The sequence below is a fragment of the Taudactylus pleione genome, unplaced genomic scaffold (assembly GCF_031769625.1).
Source record: "Taudactylus pleione unplaced genomic scaffold, aTauple2 ptg000015l, whole genome shotgun sequence".
NCBI lineage: Eukaryota > Metazoa > Chordata > Amphibia > Anura > Myobatrachidae > Taudactylus > Taudactylus pleione.
Window position 1 is genome coordinate 2712250 of NW_028284417.1, and position 12669 is coordinate 2724918.

Consider the following 12669-nt stretch of genomic DNA (forward strand, 5'->3'; position numbering starts at 1 on the left):
ACTTATTACTCATCTATGTTATACAAGGATGCTATATAGGGAGCACTTATTACTCAGCTATGTTATACGAGGAAGCTGTCTGTATAGGGTGCACTTATTACTTGGTATCAGTTATACGATGGTTGGCATAATGTGTAAGGGGTATTAATGTGTGGCATAATGTGCTATAAGGGGCATTACTGTGTGTGTCATAATGTATATAAGGGGCATAACTGTGTGACATAATGTGTTATAAGGGGCACTACTACTGCATGGCATAATGTGTTATAAGGGACACTACTATTGTGTGGCATAATGTGGGGTGCTATAGTGTGGAACACTACACTGATGAAAAGGGGGTGCATCTTAAGTACACACCTCCTTTTGAGTGGCCACGCCCCCTCTTCCCACTTTGACCACTGATCTAGATTCATATTCAAGAAGTGTATTACTGTTTGAACGTTGATTGAAAGACTATCTATGAGAGTTTATCTTATCAGTGTAATCTAAAGGAAATGGAAGCTTTTTCCTGTCTATTTTTCTACAGATGGAAGTACAGTATCTCTATTTTTGAGTGTAAATATAGCAGATACCCATAGGAAGAAATTCAAAAAATCCAAGACTGGTAACCTCCATCTGAATGTGAAAATAAAGAAACGAAAATTATTTTAGTAACAATAATGTACTGAAAATTTAGGTAATGGCCATATAATATGTAACATGGGTGCATTATTGGAATTTCTTATTTTTTTGTTCAAATTCCTGTATGACATGATTCTAAAAGCAAACTGAACTAACAGTCTAAAATGTAATTTTAATAATAAAATAATTATTTTTTTATTATTAAACTCCTATTAAAAAAGTAACTAGGTTAAAGCTTCTACATAATTAATCATAATAAAGTTCTTCCTGCAGGTCAAAAGGTGAAATAAATTATTCAAAGAGAAGACCGCTGTCTACTAATGATACTGAGGTTCTACTCCTAATACTAATGAGGTGAGTGATTGTTTGCTTAACACTGTATTTAGCAGAATAAGTAGATTTACTGCACCACACTTTTATGGATTTTAAATTACAAATCTATTTTAAAAGTTAACTTGACATACAATAAGTTAAGTTAATATTTACCATTACTTTGTTCTGTTATATTAGTAAAGCATACCAACTGGTTTTCAACAAAGTAATATATGCTGATTGGCACTCAATATGAAAATCTTCACACAAGATTAGATGTAATTATAACATTAAGGTTTTTAATAGAAAATTAAAAATGTTCCCAGGGAGTGCTCAAGTTTTAGAAATTGTCCAATGGTGCACACCCAATAATGATTTGAATAGTAAGGTAAATGTGGCTAAAAGATCTTCTTCTGAAAGGAAACCCTCATATCAAGAATTCACCCGATAAAAAGCAATCAGCCTTTTGGCTTCAAAATTCAACCAATATATTTATTAATTGACAATGTTAAATGTATTATTAATAATGTTAACATTCCATCCTTACATGACACAACTTTGGTGTGACATCTCTTTAAGAATGATGTTATATCTTCAGCTACATAAACCCTTCTGTTAGGAGCTCCTTCTAGTAGTGATATACTTTCTTTTTTTGTAGAGGGTCAATCCCAATTTAATACCCAATGTGTTTCATCAAATAACTGACTTCTTCAGGGGTGCTTTTTTATTTGTTTCTAAGTTCTTGGTGTTTTCCTAGGCAGGGCCGAAACTAGGATATCCGTCACCCGGTGCAAGGCAGCAATTTTGCGCCCCCTCCCTTCCTGTACCTGGATTTTGTCCTTGCTCCTCCATAAGGCAGTGCACTACTCAGACGTCCCTGGTATAGTGACTTACATTATTCCACACACCATAATGCCCATTACACATTATGCCACACACTGTAATGCCTATTACCAAAGTGCAACTTACATATTTGCCCGACACCATTTTATATCCCACAGTAAGGCTTCTAATTACTTTAAAATTACCTGCTCATTGGCAGGGGGTTTATGCTCGTTGCCAGGGGTTACAAGCTTGTTGCCATGGGGTTTCATGCTCGTTGCCATGGGGGTTTCATGCTCGTTGTCAGGGGATTTATGCTCGTTGCCAGGGGTGCCATACTCATTGCCAGGGGTTACATGCTCATTGCCAGGGGGTTACATGCTCATTGCCAGGGGGTTACATGCTCGTTGCCATGGGGTTACATGCTCGTTTCCAGTGGGGTTTATGCTTGTTTCCAGGGGGGTTTATGCTCATTGCCAGGGGATTTCATGGGAGAAGATGCAGCTTTCAGCATCTACTCCCGGCAGCACCAGCATTCCCGGCACTTCCGGGAATGCTGTGTGCATTGCGCTCTGCTAACAGACACTATAGGTCCAGTTGGACCTCTAGCGTCTGTCTCTTCCTTGGCGGTGGCCATTTTTGGATGGCCGTTTTCAGCAGAGTCCATGCGGACGGCTAGTCCGCATGGAATCTGCTGAAAATGGCCATCCAAAAATGGCCGCCGCCAAGGAGGAGACAGACACTAGAGGTCCAGTAAGGACCTCTAGCATTTGTCTCCTCTTTGGCGGCGGCCATTTTCGGATGGCCGCCGTATGGCTGAGTCAGCTTTTTTCTCCCCCCCGCAATTACCACCCGGTGCACGTGCACCTCTAGCCCCCCCCCCTAGTTGCGGCCCTGTCCTAGGTATTTAAGGCAGCCAGAGATATTTTTTAATCCTGAAGAGCATACAGTATATCCCTTGGTTGATTTTACTGAAGATGCCAGTGAATGAATGAATGAATATCCACAAGAATATCTTCCAAACAGCAATTTTGTGTCAGAAACTCTGTGTCTAGCATGTATCCTGAACTCCTTCCAAAGACACAATATAGGACACAATACATGAAAATTAAATGTATCACAGCAACTTAATTTCTTTCTACTGATGATCTTAATCTAACTGTCACAGTGACTTCAGATGATGTTGTTAACATTGATGACTGGTTCTATGTTGAATACGATGGAAAGCGTTACCAAGGTGAGATCAAGGATATCAGAGCACAATTGAACAACCTGGCAGCAACTGGAAATGGCCATCATCACCAGATGAAATATTTAATCCATCTTCACAGTTAATTGGTAAGATAAACATGCCTACATTGATTAATTAATTTGGATTCTACAGGTTTGAGTAATTTATATCAGAGCCCTTTGACTGGGGACAGAAATGTAACATGAGTCACATTTGTATGTAACATGAGTCACATGTCAAAATTTACTTTAAGTATAGTTTGCTTAACCTTCAGTTTTTTGTTTGTGTGTCAATCATAAGTGTAGGGTCTTATAAGTTTATAATTAAACAATAATATTGTAAAAATAAATAGTAGAGCAGGTTTAAATAAATATATACGTTCCCTCAGTTCCTATGTCCATTCTGTTGTAACACGAATCACACATATAAACAATAAAATGTAACTACTAAGAGTGTACATATTTTCTGCTTCTAAGTATTGATTATGACTACCTAACCCATATATTACTGTCATATTTTTAAAATGTTGAATTTTCGGTGTTTTTTGTGTGTGATGCATTTAAACTTCTAAAAATGCATATATATTTATTTATTTATTTATTTAAATTCAACTTATTTTAATAATTATTTTAACAATGCCACAACAGTCAATAGAGTATTCAGCGGTTTTAAGTAACAAACCACCACACCCTGTGTTTTATTTTTATTAGATGTTAGGGACCTATCCCATGGGGTTCACTATGATGTGGTGCATGGGCAAGTTTATTTGGCCAAACACGTATTTGCAGCCTCACTTATGCTCAGACTTATCATACTATCCGTTTAAACCGGGACACTGAGAAATTACACAGGTTCTGTGTCTGATTAAAGCCAGGTAAAATGGAGACTTGAAGTCTTTAATGAGTGTAATTAATGAGTGTCTTGGTTTAAACTAAGAGATAATCTGGTAGGCCTATTTATGCTCCAAGTTTATTGTAGAGTTTGTCAAAATTATTTTGATCATCGGTATTCTTAGTGGTTAGATTGTGCACCTGAATTTTTTTTTTCCTGCGCGATACTGCAAGTCTCAGCATGGTAGCACCTCTTATTTAAGCTGTGCATGCGCATTAGCCATGAGGTGTCCATCGGTAGAAGTGATAGCATATATAATGTGGCCTGGGCAATGACAGTTCCATCAGTTACTGCAGGCATGACATGAACCTCAACATGCCGGGAGAGCCCAGGAAATGCCTGTCTGATGAGGTAGCTATCTCCATAATATAGAAGCTAAACTCGCTGCTATGTGACAAAAGAAAAGAGGGGCTGATGCAGAGGTGGACATTGTGTGGATCGGTACAGGGTCTTTTGTCACTACAGATCTGAGTGCATATACTAGTGCCGCAGGTGGCACATTTGGTTAAAAGACGCCCACTGCCAACTTTTCAGACCCACTGCCTGCCTCCAAAAATGTATCATTAGATTCACAGTGCAAACCTCGGTCAGATCATCAGACGGTATGCGGTCGGCGGACCTAATCTCGACAGCCGGCTTCCCGACTGCTTAATCCCGGCGAGGGTCAAATGACAGGCGTCTAAATCTAGATTAAAATGCCTGTCATTTTACCGATGCCGGGAGATTGGTGCCCGGCATCCCAATCAAAGTGATGCTGGGCGCCGAGCACGGACAGCCGCGGGCTGAGAGGGTTAGGTTTAGGGTTCCCGGGGGAGACTTAGGGTTAGGCACCCCCCGGGAGGTTAGGGTTAGGCTGGGGGAGGGAGGGTTAGGGTTAGGCACCCCTGGGGGGATTTAGGGTTAGGCACCCCCCGGGAGGTTAGGGTTAGGCTGGGTGAGGGAGGGTTAGGGTTAGGCACCCCTGGGGGGGGATTTAGGGTTAGGCACCCCCCCGGGGGACTTAGGTTTAGGCGGCGGGGAAGGGGTGGTTAGGTTTAGGCACTTAGGGGGGGATTAGGGTTAGGCACTGGGGGGTAAGGTTAGGGTTAGGCACCCCTAAGGGGGGTTAGGGTTAGGGGGTAGAATTAGGTTAGTGAATACTTACCTAGGGACGATCAGGATTTTCATCCTTGTCGGGCTGCCGCTGTCAGAATTTAAATCATACCAATTCGCATCAGACATACATATGAGTAACCCTCAGGTTACTCAGGATGTCTACAAATATATGCTGACAGGGCCAGGGAAAGTGCATCTGAGGACTCCGCAAATGGCTTCTGTATGCCCAGAAAAAGAGGCCAAAGTGCCCCCATTTTCTGCAACGCTCCTTGTCGCCGCCTCGAAACACCTACAGCCTGTCAATCAGGCTGTAGCTAACATGGCACTGCAACTGATGCCGCAGATGTATCAAGGGAAATGACCACGCCCATCTGCGTTAAAATCAGAACAGCGACCACGTCTGAATCAGTCCCAGAAAATGGAATGCCGAGGTCTCATCTGGACAAACAGTTGCAGCTCATCTACCTCACTGATTGCAGAGAGGAAGTGGGGGTCTTTCTGGAAGACAGGTTAAAGACACTAGCCAAAAACCCCCCGAGAAATTCTCAGCTTCAAGTACAAGTGTGGGAACAAAGCACTGTAAGTGGAGTGGCAGCACCTGCGAGAGGGCAGGTATCCAAAGCTAGAGAGGGATACAAGACTGGCTACAGGCTGTGAACATGGAGACAGAGGATAGAGATAGACTCTCCACAGTGGAGACTGAAGGTAAGTCCAGACTTCCTACTCTTGTTGTTTAACTCACTATTTATATGTAGTTCCTTGTGCTGCATACACACAGTGATGCACAGTAACCACAACACCAGTGACGTCACTATTGGGGTGCGGGGGGTGGTATTTGTTTATTATCTTTTTTGTTTTCTGGCATAGGTATTATACAAGATTCTAAATGAAAAAAAAACACAAAATGCCCAAGGGACATATCATAGAAAAGAACAATGGAAGAAACCTCAGTAAAAATAAAAGTGAGATAAATCAAACTAGTATTTTTAATGTGTCTTCTTCTCAGGAGCTTACCAAAAACTAAACATCTGTATTAAACAAAAGAATATCACACACAATGAGAGTGCAAGGGCATTACTATGCATATATTGTTCTGGCAAATCATCACATGTGACTCCCCATCACCCCCGAAGTTTACATCATTACAGGGAATCTCTAGGATCATGGCCTGCTGATAGTTAAATATAGTTTTACCGTATTCCTGACATTATACAGAAGTTTAGCCCACTCGAAGGCTACAGAGCTGCACATGTAGACTATGAAGTGCATCAAGAACTTGAAAAAGTGATCCTGCCAACCACACAGGTTTAAAGGATGGCAACATAATTAGCCAGATTTCGCAGGTAGGAATGATTGTCAAAATAATTTGAAACATTAAATATATTAACAACGGCAAATTTATTTCAGTAATTGCTCTCGCTAATGCTAAAAAAGGAAAAAGTCATTTTGATTTTTATACCACCAGAATATTTCCTGGCAAATTGCAACATCATTCCTCACTTTGCACAATGCTTTGATTCATGGTATACCCCATGCTACAATGACCTAATTGCATGCCTTACCTCATAAACTGACCACCTGCATCTGATGGATAAAGAATTCAAGTATACTTTAATGGCCCCTCATACAAGTTTAGCTACTGTATGAATAAACCCATATTTCTACTAGCTTTGCTGCTATTACTTTGTTCTCTGCTCTTGTTACAGTCAAAATATTTGCACTATATATACAAATAATGCTAAATGGGATTGAATGTTTACCTTACTGACCTTACACAAGGAATAGATCTTGGCTTTAACTTGTTTAGACAGAAGCTTATTCCCCATTTTGTGCTATATTTTGGAAGTATGACCCGCTGATAGCATTTGTTTACTTTGCTATCACTGGGGAATCTCGAAGAAAACTTCAGAGAGAAAATAGCCTTGTAAAGTGACATTACCAGAAGTGTTATATTACATTAGAGCCGATAAGGTTTCTCAGTACCTTCCTTTCTGTTAAAGTCTAGCAAAGTTTAAGTTCTGTGTTCATTGCAAATACAGTTATAACAGCAAAGCTGTAGTAATACACAACTTTACAAATTGAAATAGGGAATATTTATAAACATAAGTCCTATGCATACTAAACTACTCATCCCCCCTAATGTAATTTATTATAATATAATACATTAAACAGGGGCTGAATGGACATTTAGGACGGGATGTAATAGAGTTCTAGTTTTAAGTAATTTCAAAACTCGCACATTCTCACACATTTGTTTTGATCGTGTTTCCCATACATCTTGCGCAATGTAATGGGGTGCGATTTTTCCACCAAATTGCGATTTCGCGTGCGTGTTCTCGCAAGAATACAGATCCGGAAGAGTACGTTTTTTTGGACCAACCGGAATGCGAGTTTCATTTAGTGTTCTGTCGGGTTCAAACAAAGTCACTCACTGGCCCTCCAAAGTCTCCTGATGCCTACCTCACACACCCTATATAGACCCCTATCCTCCATTTTGTCCTTTGAAAGGTAGTGAGGAGTTTTGTGAAGGAGTGGTGAGAGAGAGTGTAAAAAAAAGCCTACAATTGTATTGTTATTGTGCTGCAGCATGGCATCCAGAAAAGCAAGGAGGGTGGCCAGGATGGTGGAGGAGGATGAGTAGGTTGTACTCACTGGCGTCATAAGGGGGGTGCGGGCCGCACCGGGTGACACCATCCGAGGGGGTGACACCAAAATAGCAGAGCTGCTCTGCTATTTTGGTGTCACCCCCTCGGATGGTGTTACTGAGCAGGGGAGAGGCTGTTTCCTGTCCAGCAGCTGTAGCTGCGCTGAGCCGGGCTTGCTCAGTGGAGCAGCACAGCAACCCCTAGCTGCTCCCCTGCCCATTGACTGCAGAGGACGGGGGCGTGACGCATCCACAAGTTTGTAAAGCATAAGTGGGCATGTCTTTGTGGGATGAACCAACACCCCCTTTTGCCAGTGCGAGCGCCAGAGGCGTGCGAGAATATGGCCCCAGACCGAGCACCGCACCGGGTGCAATAAAGGTAAGTGTACTGCAACCTGATATTGGCGAGGAGGTGAGCAGTGAGGAGGTGAGCAGTGAAGAGGTGAGCAGTGAGGAGGTGAGCAGTGAAGAGGTGAGCAGTGAGGAGGTGGAGGAGCAGGAGAGTGTGGAGCATGAACTGCTGTAGCTAGAATCTGAGGCTGAGGCTAGTGTTGAGGATGAGGAGGCTGAAGCACCCCCAGCCCCTGGGAAGACACATACTGGGCATAATATATGCTTCAGTTATGATGAAAATTGCGCCCTGGTCCATGCAATAGTACCTGTTTTTCCAAACCTACTTGGGGCACATTCACAACGGACGTCAGCAGCGTGGCAAAAGGAGATGTGGCATAACATCACTGATGCAGTGAATGCAGTGAGTGAATACCAGCGTGACCTTAAAATGATATTAAAAGGAACACAAAAGAGAAAATGGTTGAGGAGCATAAGCAGCGACGCATGACAGGAGGAGGAGGAGCAGTGAGAGTTCACTTCACTCCATATGAACAGGAGCTGAGGCCGGTTTTTGCTCCTGAGGTTTTTCCAGGTCCACATATTGTAGACACTGACTGGCCAGCAACCCCTAGGCGTCGTGGTGAGTATGCAAACTACTTTTCACTGTCCTTTTTTAATAGTATTGTAGATCCCAATTTTAATTTATTTTTTTAAATAGTGTAGTGTGTACGCACCTGTAGGCACTCCCATAATTAGGCCATATTCAATTTGGGCCCGTATTCAATTTGATTCGCACCCGCGATACTTTTTTGCCTCCCGGACTTTCCGCCTACTACGCCTGTTTTGCAGGCGGAAAAGTATCGCGTGCGTCCCCGAGAGGTGAAAAAGTTTCGCGGGTGCGAATCAAAAAGTATCGCTGGTGCTCAAAGTGATCCCCCATGTCAGTGCATCTTTTGGGGAGGGGTGTCAAGCTGTTTTACACCAATCTGACAGGACTTTTCGCCTGTTTCAGTTTTGGCGGGTGCCCTTATTGCGTCCTTTGCAATTGAATATGGGCCATTGTTTCAAATTGATTTGTTTTTGTCTAATCTAATTTTTTTAATTTTATTAAAACACAGCTGCTGCACCAAGGAGATCAAGAACTCCTAAAAGACCTCGCATGGAAAGGTCAATGGAGCAGGCTGGTGAGTTAAGCAAATGTTTGAAAAGCCCACTTACACAGAATTTTTATTTTTTTAAGTTTTGAATTTATAAAAAATGTCATATTATTTAATTAACCTTAGCATTGTGACATTAAAGTCTACAACAATAGAAATGTCGAAATTATGTTCTACACATATTATTTATTTTAAAGTATTAATTAAAAGGTAATGATAGAGATGTGTACACATATATAGGCCAGTATTCAATTTGAGGCGAATTGACGTCATTTCACCAGGCGGAAAAGTATCGCCGTATTCAATTTGAAAGACTTTCCGCCTAAGTGGAAAGTAAATGCAAAGTAAGAGGCGGAAAAGTTTCGCCTATGAATAGCAGGCAGAAAAAAGTGCAGAATTGGAGTTTAGAGACCCCCGTGCAGCCTTCAGACAGTCCCCCAAAAGTAAACAGCATCAATTTTTTTTTTTTTTTAAACTTATGAACACCCCAAAAAATCACTTTGAATTTGGGTGGGAAAAAAAAATGTTGGGGGACAAAGTTCCAAACTAGCGAACTAGACTCCAGGGGGGTCCCCAAGTATGCCCCAGGTGTTTTTTTCATTGCAGGTGCTTGCAGCAGGTGGATTTTTCACGATTTTTTAAGCTTAACTTTAACAACTTTTAAATATGCTGGCCCCCATTTTCAAGTACCCCAAATTTGCTGGGATAAGTTATTTTCTTATACTTATACAAAAACGCTACTTAGCAGCTATTGAGCCCGTTTAAAAACAACAAATACCTTCAGCAAGCCAAATCGGGGGATACCATAGCTAACCCCCATGTCAGGGCATCTTTTGGGGGTGTCAGGCTGATTTACCCAAATCTGACAGGACTTTCCGCTTGTCTAAGTTTCGCCGGGTTCCCGTTTTCGCGTACTTTCAAATTGAATACGGGGATACGGGAACACGCCTGCAAAACACGCGATGTAGGCGAAAAGTCCGGGAGTCGGAAAAGTATTGCGGGTCCGCTCAAATTGAATACAGCTCATAGCCCTCTTGCATGTTAAACAGGCCTTATAATTTATATTGTTTTTTTTTATATTATAGACATTTTAATTGTGACAATGGCCCTCATTCAGAGCCGTACGCTCTGAGCAGAGCGCACGCTCTGAATGAGGGCCGCCCTCCATAAAAATGGAGCGTCCTCCTGGACGCTCGTATAGCTGTGGGTCACCACCCACAGCCTATACGAGCGTGCAGTTTGATGGCCGCGATGGTCGTGACCATCGCGACCATCGAAACTGCGAGCCGGAGCCTGCGGTTGAGGTTTTCAACCGCAAGCCCCGGAGTGATTTTGGCTCTATCAGAGCCAAAATCACTCCCACTGACATCACTAGTGATGTCAGTGGGCCGGCTTCTGACGGGAGGCGTTCCCGTGGGAACGCCCCCGTCAGGGAGGCACGCCCCCGGCACGCCCACCAAAGGGGCCTTTGAACAGACACAATCCACCTGCACAGCACCAACAGCCACCAACACAGCAAACAGCACAGCCACCCACCCCCAGTGCAGATGAGCTCGCTCAGTCCCTGCACACTTTCCGTCAACACCAGATGCAGTACATGGAGATGCAAAAAATTCAAATGGACAGCATCACACACCAGCTCAGGAAGCTAAATAGGACCTCCGCAGTAGCCCAGGGGACCCGCACCCATATGGCTAGTGACTTCAGTAGGCATCTGGTGGAGCTAACACAGGCTGCCAGAGACCAAAATGCTGCCATACGGGCACAAAAACAGGCCTTTGTGGCATTACAAAGGGAGCTGGTGGCACAAAGGGTCCTTAGGGAAGTGCCATCAGCATCTACACCCAGCTCACAAGCCACCAGTCCCCAAACGGCCTCACCAATGAGTCCCCCGACTCGAAGTGCCCGTACATGGGGGGTGCAACTACAGGGTCAGGGAGGGGTAGTGGCTCATCTGCCTCACAGTAATTTTTGTTGTTTTTATAATTTGTGGGTTTTTTCCTGATACCTTACTAGTTTAGTAAAGTAAGTTGAATTAAATTTGTGTCTGTCTTTCTTTCTAAACTAAACTTAGATTGTATCGTTTATTTTGAACTATATTTAAATGGAACAGATCTTTTTATTTAATTAGCCGCAAAAAGTAGGTTTCCGGAAAAAAAAAACACTGATTGTGACTTTTCGCTGTGGCGAAAGCTTATCCCCAAGACTTTTCGACGGGGTGAAAACTTATCCCCAAGACTTTTCGCTGTGGCGAAAACTTATCTCCAAGACTTTTCGCTGTGGCGAAAGCTTATCCCCAAGACTTTTCGCTGTGGCAAAAACTTATCCCCAAGACTTTTCGCCGGGGCGAAAACTTATCCCCAAGACTTTTTGCGGGGCGAAAACTTATCCCTAAGACTTTTCACCAGGACGAAAAGTCTATGCAAGAAAACGTGGATAATTTTTTACCACACAATAGGGGTTGAAAAAAAGTCCAGAATTTTGGCTTGATTATGGGTTAGATTTAGACACTTTTAAAATAATTATGAATTATGAGTATTTACATCCTTAAAAAGGTGATTTTACACTTATATGCATATTTATATATGTTTATGGATTGAAAGATTCCTTTGTAACCTTTTTGAAAAAGCTTTTAATTTTTAACATACAACTCTCCATTGTCACTTTGGTCTATTTTTTTTTGTGAGATTATGGTAATGTTTTATGTGCAAGTTTCGAACTTGCACCCTATTACATTGCACAAGCTGTATGTATTTAAAAAATGTGTATTTGGAAAAATGTAAGTTTGCAGGATCGCGCACGCTATTACATTGGTTGAGATTACAAAATGTGCAAGTTTTGCGGGAAACTCGCAAAATCGAAAAACTCGAACTCCCACCCTTAAAGTGGCCCTGGAAAATTTTTGAAAAGTGGCCTCGTGATCGGTGTAACCAAATTGTCAGTAGGTGGAGTCAAATTAACAGAGGGTTGACTGCCATCTTAGGTGTCAGCTGAATATGGGTGTACCTACTGGCAATGCTGTGTGACCACTGGCAGGGAAGTTCAGTTTTCGTAATTTAATAAATTTTTCCTGATTATTTCAGTAAGTAACTTTTGGAATAATGGTGACGAAAAATACTGAGACTTTGGGACATCTAAATCAACTGATTGCACTAGTCATCTTTATAATGGGTGCAAGGTGTGAGGTGCACATGGACCCCCTAGCTCTGCACATCCATAATACCTTGCAAGCCAGCCAAAACATCAGCAACATTGAGTACCATCGGAGCCACTCGCACAATTAAGGCAGGTCAGACCTCACTTATAAATTGCTAACTTTCCTGTGCGCAGGAAGCTACGTATGGCATTGCAGTGGCTAATTTATGCACGCCCCTGTAACGGCGATCAAATGCACGGCACTCCAGTGTCCGGCCGACCACTCCCCATAACCACCCACTTCCTGTCAATCGCTTTACAATGAATCTATGAAATCTCTGCAATCGCTTTCCCATTCGCAGTAAGCCGCTTGCGCACATGCGCTGCGATGCATACACATGCACAGAAAGCAAACATCGGCCGTCTGC